This window comes from Herpailurus yagouaroundi, unplaced genomic scaffold (assembly GCF_014898765.1).
Source record: "Herpailurus yagouaroundi ecotype Mexico unplaced genomic scaffold, PumYag 218, whole genome shotgun sequence".
Taxonomy (NCBI): Eukaryota; Metazoa; Chordata; class Mammalia; order Carnivora; family Felidae; genus Herpailurus; species Herpailurus yagouaroundi.
Window position 1 is genome coordinate 2,472,376 of NW_024412449.1, and position 14,043 is coordinate 2,486,418.

At 38.1% G+C, this 14,043-nt stretch overlaps 1 protein-coding gene across 11 annotated transcripts in view; it reads right to left on the minus strand.

Annotated features, from left to right (window-relative positions):
- The window catches only part of MICAL2 (microtubule associated monooxygenase, calponin and LIM domain containing 2), a 224,413-nt gene that overhangs the window by 35,658 nt on the left and 174,712 nt on the right, over window positions 1–14,043 (minus strand). The window lies entirely within an intron of this gene.

The following is a 14,043-nucleotide window of genomic DNA, read 5'->3' on the forward strand; positions in this document are numbered from 1 at the left end:
GCTGGGAAATGTAGGAATCCTTACTCTGCCGTGGCAGCTTCTATCTGAATAGAAGTATGTGTTGGGTGGGGAGGGGGGAAGGAGGAGAAATTCCATGTGACTAGCACTCTCTCCAGCCTGTCCTTTCCTCCCCATAATTTTCAACTATTTACCCCAGTGGAAGAGGCCACATTTAAAAAAACAAACAAACAAAAACAAACAAACAAACAAACAAAAAAACAAGGGTAATTTTAACCACCAGGAGCACATTTACATATGCTGTTATTCAAAGCAAAATAATGCAAACCATCTATATAACAGCACAGACTCTCTGGGGAAGGAGTTCACTGTTTTCCATTTCAGTTTGCCAGATGCGAGAGCTCAGGTAAAGAGAGCTTCAGAGGACGTCATAGTAACAGAAGTAACATAGTAACAGAAGGCACCCTTAGTGGTGAGCTCAGATTGTCCTCCAGTTCCAGCCACTCAATTACCACTGAGTAAAGTAGTCACGGAGTATTCACTTCTGAGTGTGGGAGCCTGAGGACCTAACTTCACCTCCCTGAGCTTCTGGAACTCACAACTTCTAACCTGCAGCACTGTAGTGGATGAGTAAAGGTAATCAATGAAAAGAGCCTGACCCAGTGCCTGGTTCATTAGCGGTGCCTAAATAAATCTTGTCGTCATCGTCAGCAGTGGCAGCAACTCTGCCTCATCATGATCGTCGATCCAAATCAACAATACTGCAATATTAACAAAACTGCCTGATTAGCCTTCATTTTATAGAACTATTGTAGCCTAAAGTAGAAACTTTCAAAACTAAATGTTATAGGGCCATTGGATTTTCTTTTGAAATTGAGAGGAAAATATTTCTCAATGTAACACATTTCTTAAACTTCTGGCAAATGTTATGTAAAGTTCTATGGTCACCTCTGCTACCTCCAAACTTTGCACAACCCTCCACACAGGGCTAGGTTCCTCCTTGGGTGCCGTCAGAGTCCTCTGGACATATGCCTATCAAAGCATTCATCATCCTGTACTACAAATGCCTGTCTGCTTCACTGACTCCACTCGGCTGAGCTCCCAAAGCCAGGAACTGGGACTCAATCCTCTGGACGACTCTATTCCTACCATAGGATCTGGGTCATAATAGGTGCCCAATGTATGTTTATTACGTGAGGAGGAGTAAGCCACATGTTATCCATGACATGTTCAACTCAATAGCTGAGCTTGACAAAACCAATAAACATGGTACTACGCAGGCACAGTGCTAAGCTACACTGCTGGAAATACCAAGACTAAAGACATGGGCTCCTTCCTCTCCAGGGATTTACATACTCATAATGACTATCAAGAATGTGGGTCTCTCTCTCTCTCTCTCTCTCAAAATAAACAAACGTTTTAAAAAAAGTTATATAGTTGCCTCTAAATCTCTTCCCCTTTCCCCACTTCTACCACAGAACCATTGACTCCAGGAGTTAACTTTTCCAGGGCAAAGTTAACAAAACCTGGCAGCATTGCTCACTCTATAATGGAGGGGCTGATTCTGGGATTGATCTCCAACTGCAAAGCACTGAAAGTCGGGTCAAGATATATGAAGCAGCTATTTCCAGACATTGGACAACAGACAGCGCAGGACTGTGATAAAGGTAAGAACAGAAGCAAATGAAGCCGTACAATCACAGTACCTCCCTGCCTAGAGGCACTTTCCAGACCACAGTGCAGATAGGAAGAGCCTAAACAGCGCATAGCAGGTTCACTGAGTTGAAAAGACAGAGACCAGAGTTTGAGTGAGTCGAGGCAGCTGGAATGTGTGGGGGAGACAACCGTAGAGAGCTATGCAGAAAAGGCACTTCAGGAACAAGCACAGAAGTCTCCTTGAGTCTATTGCTTAATAATAAACTTTAGATCCATAGAGAGAAACTGCATGAGGCTGGGCCAATAACTGCTGGGAATTATAGGCTAAATAATCTCTAAAGCTTTTTACAGGATTGGGAAATACTCAAGTTCCACCCAGCAAGGGTAGAAAAAACTTTAGTGGCATTAGAGTAGAGGCCACAGAAGAGTCATACTTTAGTAACAGGGATAAATTAGCCCTAGAGTAAAGGTTATTATAAACTCACCCAAACAAGCTTACAAAAAACAACCTTGAAAGAAACAACTTGATCTTCAAGTTACACTACCGCCTACCAAATATTTTTACTGCCTATTTAACATTCTTCAAGTGAAGAAACAAAGTCTAGACACTCTACAATGAAATAGTCACAATATCTAGCAGCCAGGAAGTATATGTAAAAGAGCAGGACAATAAGCTGATCATCAAGAGAAAAATTAGTTAACAAAAGCAGACTCAGAAATAAATGGAATTAGCAGACAAGGATTTAAAAACAGCTATTATAAATGCGCTCAAGAATTTTAAAAGACAGCATGAGTAGAATGAGGAAGTAAAAAATATAGAAAAACGAACCAAATGGAACCTACAACGATGAAAAATACAGGGGTGCCCGGGTGGCTTCAGTTGGTTAAGTGTCTGACCTTGGCTGAGGTCACGATCTCATGGTTTGTGAGTTTGAGCCCCACATTGGGCTCTCTGCTGTCAGCACAGAGCCTGGTTCAGATCCTCTGTCCCCCTCTCTTTCTGCCCCTCCCCCACTTGTGTTCTCTCTCAAAATAAATAAACTGTTTTTAAAAATATGAAAAATATAAAATCTAAAATGAAACTTTCACTGGATTAGCTTAATAGTAGGTTAAATATTGCAGAGGAAAATGGTGAAATTAAATTACAGCAGTAGAAACCATCCAAAATGAAACACAGAGGAAAAAAACAGACCGAAAAACTGAACCTCAGTGATCTGTGAGATAATATTAAGGGGTCTAAAATACATATGGATGGAGTGCCAGAAGGAGATAGCGGGAGATAGAAATGGAAAAAGTCATTGATGTAATATTGTTGAAAACCACACAAATTTAATGCAAGTTGTAAATCCACAGTTCCAAGAAGCTCAATAAACCATAAGCAAGGTCAACATAAAGAAAATCATAGCAAGGCTCATGCTAATAAAATTGCTGAAAACCAGAGATGCAGATAAAATCTTAAAAGCAGACAAAGAAAACTGATATATTACCCACAGAGAAACTAAGTTAAGAATGTCCATAGGCATCTCATTGGAATCTAAATAAACTAAGAGACAATGAAAGATCATTAAAATGTTGAAAGAAAAGTCTGTCAATTTGTAATTTTATATCCAGTGAAATGATCCATTCAAAATGAAGAAAAAAATAAAGGCTTTTTTTTTTTCCAGAAAAAGAAAAGCTAGGATAATTTGTTGTTAGAAGATATACAATTAAAAAATGTTAAAAGAAGTTCTGTAGCAGAAGGAATATAGCACATGGAATGAAGACCCATGAATGGTTTAGAATGGCTCTATGAAGAGCCATTTCTGGAATGGCAAATTTAATTTCTTTAAAAGATAATTGGCTATTTAATATAAGATAGTGTGAGCTAAGAAGAAATACATAATTTGGTCTCTGTCCCCCATTCCCACCCATATCTGGTCTTTGACTCCAGTTCCTGACACAGAGATCCCGAAACTGTTGTCATTCCTGAGTAGTTTCTAAGTCCCTTGAAACTTCTGGTGATAGGAGCACCTTTTGTTCTAATGAGGTGACTCTTGGTGAGCTCCTGGAGGATGGCTGGTCATTAGAGAGACCAAGCTGTGACCAGAGCTTGGAACTTACAGTTCTACCCCTGATCCTCCAGAGACAGGGAAGGGACTGGAAAATAAATTAATAATCAATCATGCCTATGTGAAAAAGCCTCCATAAAAATCTCTAAAGTACAGGATCCGGGGGCTCCTGGGTTGGTGAACATAGAAAGTATCAACAAATTTCAAAGGACTAAGGTCATCAAAGTATGTCTTCTGACATAGTGAGATTAAGCTAAAAATCAATAATATAAAATATAACTATAAAATCTCAACATGATTAGAACTTTTCTGAGAACCTCCAGACCAAAGAAGAAATAAACATAAATTTAAGCTGATGGGATAAGAATATGGCATAACAACATAAACTAGGATGTAGCTAAAGTAGTGATTTGAGGGAAATTTAGAGCTTTAAATGCACACACTGTGCAAAAGAAAAGTTGAGAGTTAATGCCCTATGATCTATTTCAAGAAGTTAGAAAAAGAACCACTGACTGAACCTAAAGAAACTAAAAGGAAGAAAATAATCAAGATAAGAATAGATTACGAGAGACAATAAAAATAAAGCAGGAATAAAATAGAAAATTAATGAAGCAAAAATTTGGTTGTTTTAAAAGACATAACATTGATGATTTCTAAGAAGAATGATTAACAAAAAAGAGACAGAAAACACAAATAACCAATATTGAGGATGAAAAGCCCTACAGAGTATTCAAGGAAGCTATTTACAAATGATCTTATGACAATAAATTTGAAAATTTAGATAAAATGGAAAAATCATTGAAAAACATGACTTACCCGCAATAGCACTGCTAGGAATTTACCCATGGGATACAGGAGTACTGATGCATAGGGGCACTTGTACCCCAATGTTTATAGCAGCACTCTCAGCAATAGCCAAATTATGGAAAGAGCCTAAATGTCCATCAACTGATGAATGGATGAAGAAATTGTGGTTTATATACACAATGGAGTACTACATGGCAATGAGAAAGAATGAAATATGGCCCTTTGTAGCAACGTGGATGGAACTGGAGAGTGTGATGCTAAGTGAAATAAGCCATACACAGAAAGACAGATACCATATGCTTTCACTCTTATGTGGATCCTGAGAAACTTAACAGAAACCCATGGGGGAGAGGAAGGGAAAAAAAAAGAGGTTAGAGTGGGAGAGAGCCAAAGCATAAGAGACTCTTCAAAACTGAGAACAAACTGAGGGTTGATGGGGAGTGGGAGGGAAGGGAAGGTGGGTGATGGGTATTGAGGAGGGCACCTTTTGGGATGAGCACTGGGTGTTGTATGGAAACCAATTTGACAATAAATTTCATATATTGAAAATAAATAAATAAATAAATAAATAAATAAATAAATAAATAAATATTAAAAAAAAAAAAGAAAAACATGACTTACCAGAACTGACATAAGAAGAAATAGAAAACCTGAATACTTACATATCTATTAAAGAAACTAACTCCACAGTTAAAAACCACCCTACAGAGAAAGTGCTAGGCTAGATGACTTCATTTGTGCTCAAATGTTTAAAGAGCAAATAACACCAGTGTTGAAAAAAAAAATACAAACCCTCTTCCAGAGAACAGAAAAAGATGGAACACTTTCCAACTTGTGTTACAAGGCTAGGATAAAATCCAAAACCTGACAAGGATATTGCAAGAAAGGGAAACTTCAGACCAATAACTCTCATGAGCATGGCTGCAAAACTACTAAAAATAGTTAGCAAATCCAATACAGTGATACATAAAAATACACAATACATTATGACCAAGTTGAGTTTACTCCAAGAACACAATAATGGTGTGACATTTTCAAATCTCTATAACAAAGTCAATCAATGGGACACCTGGGTGGTTTAGTCAGTTAAGTGTTCGACTTTTGATTTTGGTTCAGGTCATGATCTCACAGGTTCACGAGATCTAGCACTGAGCCAGGCTCTGTGCTGACAGTGCAGAACCTTCTTGGGATTCTCTCTCTCCATGCCCCCCCTCAAAATAAAGAAACATTAAAAAAAATCAGTCAATGTAATTCAGCACATTATTGATTAAAGTAAAAAAAAATTTATCTCCATAGATGTAAAAAAAGCATTTGATTACATTTATCCATTATTCATGATAAAAAGTGATAGTAAGCTAAGGAAAGATGGAATTTTCTTTAATATAAAGTACCTGCCTTAAAAATCTACAGCAAACAATATATTCAGCAGTGAAATATAATCCTTCCATTATGGGGAGGGTGGGGGGAGACAATGATGTACATTCTTGACAATCGCATAGGCAGTCCCAGGCAGAAAAATAAGGCAAGAAATTTAAATAAAAGGTATAAAAACCGGAAAGGAAGATATCAAACTGTATTTATGGACAACATGATTATCTATATAGAAAATCCCATAAAAAAGCTCCTCAAATAATAAGTGAGTTTAGCAAGGACAATATAAAAAGTCCATTGTGCTTCTATATATCAACAATGACCAACAGAAAATAAAAATTAAGAAAGCCATTCCATTTATAATAGCAACAACAAAAAAATGAAACACTGAAGGGACACATTCAATAAAAAATATGCAGAGCTACACACTGCACACTAATAGCCTTTTCTAGGAGAAATTAAGGAAAACCTAGATAAACTGAGAGGGAGCCCATTTTCACAGACAGAAACTCAGTTGTCAATTCTTCCCAAACTGATTTATAAGTGAAAAACAATAGCAATCCAAATTCTAACGGGCTTATTTGGTAGAAACTGACAAGCTCATTCTAAAGTTTATATGGGAACACAAAAGACCTAGAGGGGCCAAAATAATATTTAAGAACAAAACTGCAGGACTCCCACTACCTGTTTTCAGGTGAAGCCACGGTTACCAAGAGCACATGTTATTAGTGTAAGCCTAAACATGTAGATCAACGGACAGATTAAAGAGGATAGAGTGATACCTACACATATATAGTCAACAGACTATCTGTAGAGGTGCCAGAATAACTCGATGAGGGAAAGAATAGTCTTTTTAACAAGGGGTGCTGACAATTGGATATCTACAGGCCAAAAAACTTGACTTCAATTCACTATAAAAAATTAATTAGAATTGGATTGTAGATCCAAGCCTGAAAGCTAAAAACTGTAAAGCTTCTGGGAGAAAACCCAGGAGAAATTCTCAGTGACTTTAGGTGTAGCAGAGATTTCTTAAATATTACTCAAAGTAGGGGCGCCTGGGTGGCGCAGTCGGTTAAGCGTCCGACTTCAGCCAGGTCACGATCTCGCGGTCCGTGAGTTCGAGCCCCGCGTCGGGCTCTGGGCTGATGGCTCGGAGCCTGGAGCCTGTTTCCGATTCTGTGTCTCCCTCTCTCTCTGCCCCTCCCCCGTTCATGCTCTGTCTCTCTCTGTCCCAAAAATAAATAAACGTTGGAAAAAAAAAATTTTTAAATATTACTCAAATTATAAAAGAATTAATAAAGGTGACTTCATCAAACTAAAAACTTCCGTTCTTTGGAAGATGCTGTGATGATAATAAAAAGATAATCCATCAACTAGGAGAAAATATTTGCAAACACATATCTGATGAAGGATTTATATCTAGAATTTTAGGAACTCTGACTAAATAGAGGACTATTGTATATTCTTAGATCAGAAGACCCAATATTCTAAAGTTACCAAATATCTGTAAATTAATCGATTAAAGACTGTATCATTTATAACTGCACCAAAAAATCGAATACTAGGGAATATATCTAATGAAAATTGTGCAAGATCTCTACAATCACAAAACACGGGAAGAAATTGAAGAACACCTCAGGGATATGTCATGTCTGTGGCTTTGAAGACTCAACATGCAAAGATGTTAATTGTCTCCAAATTGATCTATAGATTCAATGTGATCCCAATCGAATGTTCAGAAAATATTTTTGTGGAAAATGATTGATTGATTCAGTAAGTCACATGGAAATACAAAACGCCAAGAATAGCCAAGACAGTCTTGAAGAAGAACAAAGTGGAGGGTCTATTCCAGGCTATGAAGACTTATTATAAAACCACTTCCTGACTGAGGAGCAAGGACAAATCAACCAGTGGAACAGGATAGAAGGCCAAAAACAGACCTGACTAATTTATGACAGAAGTCACAGCAATGAAATGGAGGAGAAGGATGGCCTTTGAAAATAAATGCTGCTGAATCAAGAAAAACAAGAAGAAAAAAAACAACCAATAAACCTTCACTCTACCTCACAGAATACACAAATGTCTATCCTACTTTGGTACTAGACTAAATTGCAAAAGGTAAAAGAATAAAACTTTTATAACTGTTGTCCAAAAGAAATATATGAGCCATACATGTAGCTTAAAATTTTCCATTAGCCACATTAAAAAATGTGAAAAGCAACAGATGCAATTAGTCTTAATCATGTATTTTATGTAGCCCCAAATGTCAAAAATATTATCATTTCAACATGTGGTCAATATAGAAATTACTGAGATATTTTACATTATTGCATTCATACTAAGTCTTCAGAATCTGGCACATGTTTTATACTTACAGAACATTCCTGGCTAGGGGTGCCTGCGTGGATCAGTCGGTTAAGGGCCCGACTTTGGCTCAGGTCATGATCTCATGGTTCGTGAGTTCAAGCCCCACATTGGACTCTGTGCTGACAGCTCAGAGCCTAGAGCCTGCTTTAGATTCTCTGTCTCCCTCTCTCTCTGTGCCTCCCCTGCTTGCACTCTGTCTCTCTCTCTCTCAAAAATAAATAAACATTAAAAAAATTTTTCTGTAAAAAAAGAACATTCCTGTTTAGGTGATAAAATTTTAATGGTTAAAGCAAAATGTAATTCAAAAAGCAAAACGTTGTGTTTACTAGAAGAATATTTTGCATTGCTTCAGTTTTTAAATTTAAATTTATTAACATGAAATAAAATAAAAAATGCAGTCCTCACTCATAATAACCATATCTGAAGTGTGCAGTAGTGACTGCCATATTGGACGGCACAGTTCTAGAAAGTAAAATAGAACATCTTTATGACTTCAGAATAGGGAAAGATTTCATCAACAGGATGCAGAAACCAACAACAATAAAGGAAACTATTGATAAATTTGGCTTCATTAGAATAAATACTTCTGTTTATTAATAGATACCTTTGAGAGTGAAAAAGTGAGGGGTGCCTGAGTGGCTCAGTCGGTTGAGCGTCCGATTTCGGCTCAGGTCATGATCTCACGGTCCGTGAGTTCGAGCCCCGCGTCCGGCTCTGTGCTGACAGCTCAGAGCCTGGAGCCTGTTTCAGATTCTGTGTCTCCCTCTCTCTCTCTGACCCTCCCCCGTTTTTTTTTTAAAGAGTGAAAAAGTGAGCCTAAGAGGGAGAGGAGATACTCATAACACATGTATCTGACAGAGGACTTGTATCCAGAATCTACACAGATTACAACTTAATAAGGAAAGGACCATCTATGCAAGACGTCTGGGCAAAAAGGTCTGAATAGAGATTTCATACAAGAGAATATCTGAATAAGGGATGCCTGGGTGGCTCAGTTGGTTAAGCGCCTGACTCTTGATTTCTGCTCAGGTCATGATCCCACAGTTTGTGGGATCGAGCCCCATGTCAGGTTCAGCACGGAGCCTGCTTGGGATTCTCTCTCTCCCTCTCTCTCTGCTCCTCCCCTGCTCGTGTGCTCTTTCTTGCTCTCTCTTAAAATAAATAAACGAACTTTAAAAAAGAGAGAGAGAAAATGTCAAAAGTAGTGCAACATCATTATCAGGTAAGCGCAAATTAAAACAATGAGATACCTTTCATAAACATGGTGAGAGCAAAACATAAAACTGAGACTGTCAAGTGTTGGCAAGGATGTAGGTCAAGGGTAGCTCTCATTTCCTACTGGAATGTATAAACACTCGTACAACCACTTTGGAAAACTGTCTGACGGTATCTTCTAACACAAACCACGTACATGCCTACCCTACCACGCATCAAATCCACTCCCAGGCGGTCCCTGATAAAGCTTCTCTCTTTGAACAAACTCTGGGCAAGCTTCTTCTTGGCTAGGCCTCAACTTTTTATAGTCTATAAAAACTATAGACTCTCAACATAAATTATTTAGCCCACCCACTTCTTCCTCTGCGAAAAGACTTGAACACTAACAGTTTCTAACAACTCAAGGTCACATCCCTAAGATAACCCTAGCCCTCCTTAAAGTACCTACCTGAGAAAACTCAAGGCTGACTGACAAAGCAATTTAGTGTTTGTTCTAGTCAACACCTGCTGATAGGGCTCTGACTGCCCTTTCTTACAGTCCTTGGTCCCCTTGAGATGTATATGAATCTCCTACCACTCAAGAATGTCTTTCTCAAGAACCTGAAAGCCAGGCCTTTGAAAGGTAATCATCAGGAAGGATAGGACCTCTGTCTCCCAGTCTCTATGGGAAGATAGAATCCTAACTTCAATAATTGCCAGCTAACACACACAGCTAGCCTATTCAGCATTTATGCCGACCAAACCTTTATAATTCTTCACTTCCTTGACTCTACTGAGCCTTTGCTCAGCCCCTCCCTATTCCCTCAATCACCCTGTAGAACACCCAGCCACCTCTGTAAAGTTCAAAGGTGAGTTCATTTCATGTTGGACTCTCTCTTCTGCTGCAATAGTGTATTATCAGTTAAAATCTGTCCTTAACACCTTTCATGGCATCTGGCTTTATCTTTGACAATAGCCAACACAAGTGATAGGTATAAGAATGCTCAAAGCAGCATTATTCACAATAAAAGCAACTGAGAACACCTAAATGCCCAGCTTCAGAATGCACGATCGATCGTGGCATATTCACACAAGGGAATAAAAGGTAACAATGTAAAGAATGAACCACTGCTGCCTACAACAATTTTGAACCCTGCCCACATCCCCACCCCCACCCCCGCCCGCCCCCGCCAATAATGTTTAACGGAAGAAGCCAGGCACAATACATACTTGTATTTTCTGTTGTTGTGGAAGCAATGAACTCAGATTCGGCACCTATGATGATACCCATTTATTATGTCACAGTCGTATAGGTCAAAAGTGGAGGCAGGCACGGCTCAACTGGATGCTCTTGTTGGGTGTCTCACAAAGCCGTGATTGATGTGTCTGCCACGCTGGGGTCTCATCTGCAGCTCAGAGTTCTCTCCCGGCTCATTCAGGTTGTTGGCAGCATCCAGTTCCTGGTGGTCATAGGAGATGGGGCCCGTTTTCTCGCTGGCTGTCTGCTGGAGGCCCATCTTCACTCTCAGAGGCCCGCTGTTCGTAGGGCCTCCCATAGTATGACAGTTGACTTTTTCCAGGCCAGCAGGATCCTATCTTTCTCACCCAGTGAGTTTCAGGAAGGGCCCCCTCCTTATTAAGGGCTCCTCCAATTAGGTTAGGGCTACCCAGGATAATCTCCCTTTTGATTAACCCAAAGTCAATTGGTTTAGAACTTAATTACATTCACAAACTCTGGTAACCTAATCACAGGAGTGAGATCCATCATGTTCACGTTCCCACCATACTCAGGAAGATGAGATCTGCAGGGCAGAAAGCATGGGCCCTCTGAGAATCCTGCCTACCACAATACTGAATGATTCAACGTTTATAAAGTCAAAAAACTGCAGAAGCAATCCGAGATGATGGAAGTCAGATGGTAAGCACTTTTGTTGGGTGTCACATGTATGTGGGAAGAAGCATGACTGAGGCTTCTGAGTGCTGGTGATTTTCTAGATCTTAATCTCAGGCGTATTTAAGCAAATGTGCACTTTGCAAAAATTCATTAGTTGTGTACTTTAATGTGTATATTTTATACTACAATAAAGATTTAATGCAAAAAGAAAAAGGAGGTTCTCGGGGTGCTTTAATTATATTCGAGAATGATACCTCGCATTCAAAATTGTTTGTATAAAATCGGCACTGGGAAGTGCTTGAAATCAGTTTATGCCCCTAAGTAATTCAAGGGCCCTGAGAAGTTTATGTATACTATCAATGAACCCAGAAAGTTTTGTGGAAAAGAGAAAAATTAAATTTCAGCCGATTTATTCAAGTGATCGTAAGTTTGAGGTATGTCCATTTGAATACGTTTCGAAAGTTTCTCATTTTCAGTTATGATACGGTTCTTTTTCTCCATTGCATGGGAGCGTACCCACAGGTTAACTGTGGAGAGAGCAAATGTCAGTGTGTATGTGTGTGATTGGTGGGCTGGACAGGGAAATGAAAGGAATAATAAATTCCTTTATTAAGAAATAAATAAATTTTAAAAGTAGTAAAAGGAAACTAATCTGAGCCTAATCTCATAGGGTAGGGAAAATCTTTGCATTCTTAGGATATTGACCTGAGAACACCTGAGAGAGAGACAAACTCTTCCATGAGATGGGCCCAGGCACTATTTCTAAGGCTGGTCAGCCTTAACCTAATTCCATTCTCTACCTTCTCATTCTGTTCCAAGCCAAGGAAGTCATACCATTTCTCAGTGAATGTAAATGAAAGATCTCTCCGTGATAAATAAATCAGGAAAACACACTGGCCCCCACTTATTGTAATCAGCATATACAAAAGTCATCTAAATGTGAAATAAATGAAGTAAAGACCAATCTTCTGAATGAATTTAATGCAAAAATCTTAAATAAAATACTAACGAACAGAACAGTTATATTAAAATAATAAGATGTCATGACCAAGTGGTATTCATTTTAGCAATAGAAGGATGGTTCAATATCAGTGAATCTATTACATAATTCATAGTATTAATCAAACTATGGAGAAAATAAAATCATACAATTAGCTTGAAGGGTGCCGAGCATCATTTGATAAAATTCAACAACCATGCACGATTTAAGATACTTTCAGTAAAGTAGGGTTAGATGGCAATTTCCTTGAAGTGTTTAAATATATCCCAGTCAACCCAGAAGCAAGCATCATGCTTAGATGGGAAAACATTCTCCTTAACGAGGTGCATTCTCATTAAGGTTAGGAATGTCACAAGGAAACCATTATCACCACTTTTAGTTAATACTGTTCTGGAGATTCTAGAAACCAAAGAGACTAAGGAAACAAAATAAATTAGAGGTATGCGTCTTGCAAACAAGAGGTAAAATTATCATTATTTACAGATGTTGGGATTGCATATTCAGGGAGGACCCGGGAGAAGCCACGGGAAAGCTTTCACAAGCAAGTAGAAGGCAGCACAATGGATGGGCAAAAAGTATTTATACGGAAGTCAATACATTTCAATAGAAACAATACAAACAATACATTTCAATACAAACAATAGGAGAAAGATATATCAAAAGATCTTATTTACACTAGCAATAATAAAAACGAATACATTATAATAAACTTAATAAATATGCAAGACCTGTCTGATGTAAGGTTTGAAATATTCTGGGGGCGGTGTCATAAAACAGAGAGCAAATGGAAAGGCAATTTATACCATAAGGTTGTGAATTCTTGCCAACTTACTTTGTAAACTTAATGCCATGAAAACACTCATAGGATCTTTTTTTGTACATACACAAGCTGAGGCTAAGTTCAGATAGAATATCAAACAAGGAAGAAGAGCCAGGAAATTTTGAAAGACAGGATCAATCATGGAATACTGTTCCTATCTGACAGTACATACATAAATTTAAAAGGGCATAAATATATAAAGCAAAATAATTAAAACAGTGTGGTACTGACACATAGGGAGATCCATCCAAGTACAGGAATTTGATACATGACAAATACGTCATTTCACATAAGAGAAAAGATGGATTAGTCACGAAATTATTTTAGAATAACCAGGGAGACAGCTTAAGACAAAACGAAACCAAAACAGGGCTGGATCCACACCTCACATTTTATATTAGGATTGTTTCTTGATATAAATATTGAAATGTAAAAAATTAAAAACAAACAAGAAAACCTAAAAGATACTGTAAGAAAATTCTTTTCTAAAACTTGGAAGAAGTGCTTTCTGAACTATTATATAAAGGCTAGGAGCCATAAAATGAAAAACTGCTTATAACAACGATATAAAAATAAAACTTTTATGTGACAAAATCCACCATAAACAAACAAGAGGCTGGAAAAAAATATTTGTAATTCCTGTCACAACAAAAGGGCTAAATTTCCCTTTTAATAGAGTCCCTTCACATCATTAAGAAAAATACCAACAGTACAACAGAAAACTGGATAGAAGAGATAATAGGTCATAGAAAAGGAAATATAAATGACTTTTTAAATTGAAAAGGTACTCAGTCACCTATCACATTGGTAAAGATGAAAAAAAAAATCGGATATCCCATTGGTTAGTGCAAGCGTCGAAACGCCACGTTCATATTTTGCTCAACCGGCACCATTTTGATGGCGGATTTGGCAATCTCGATTAAAATCC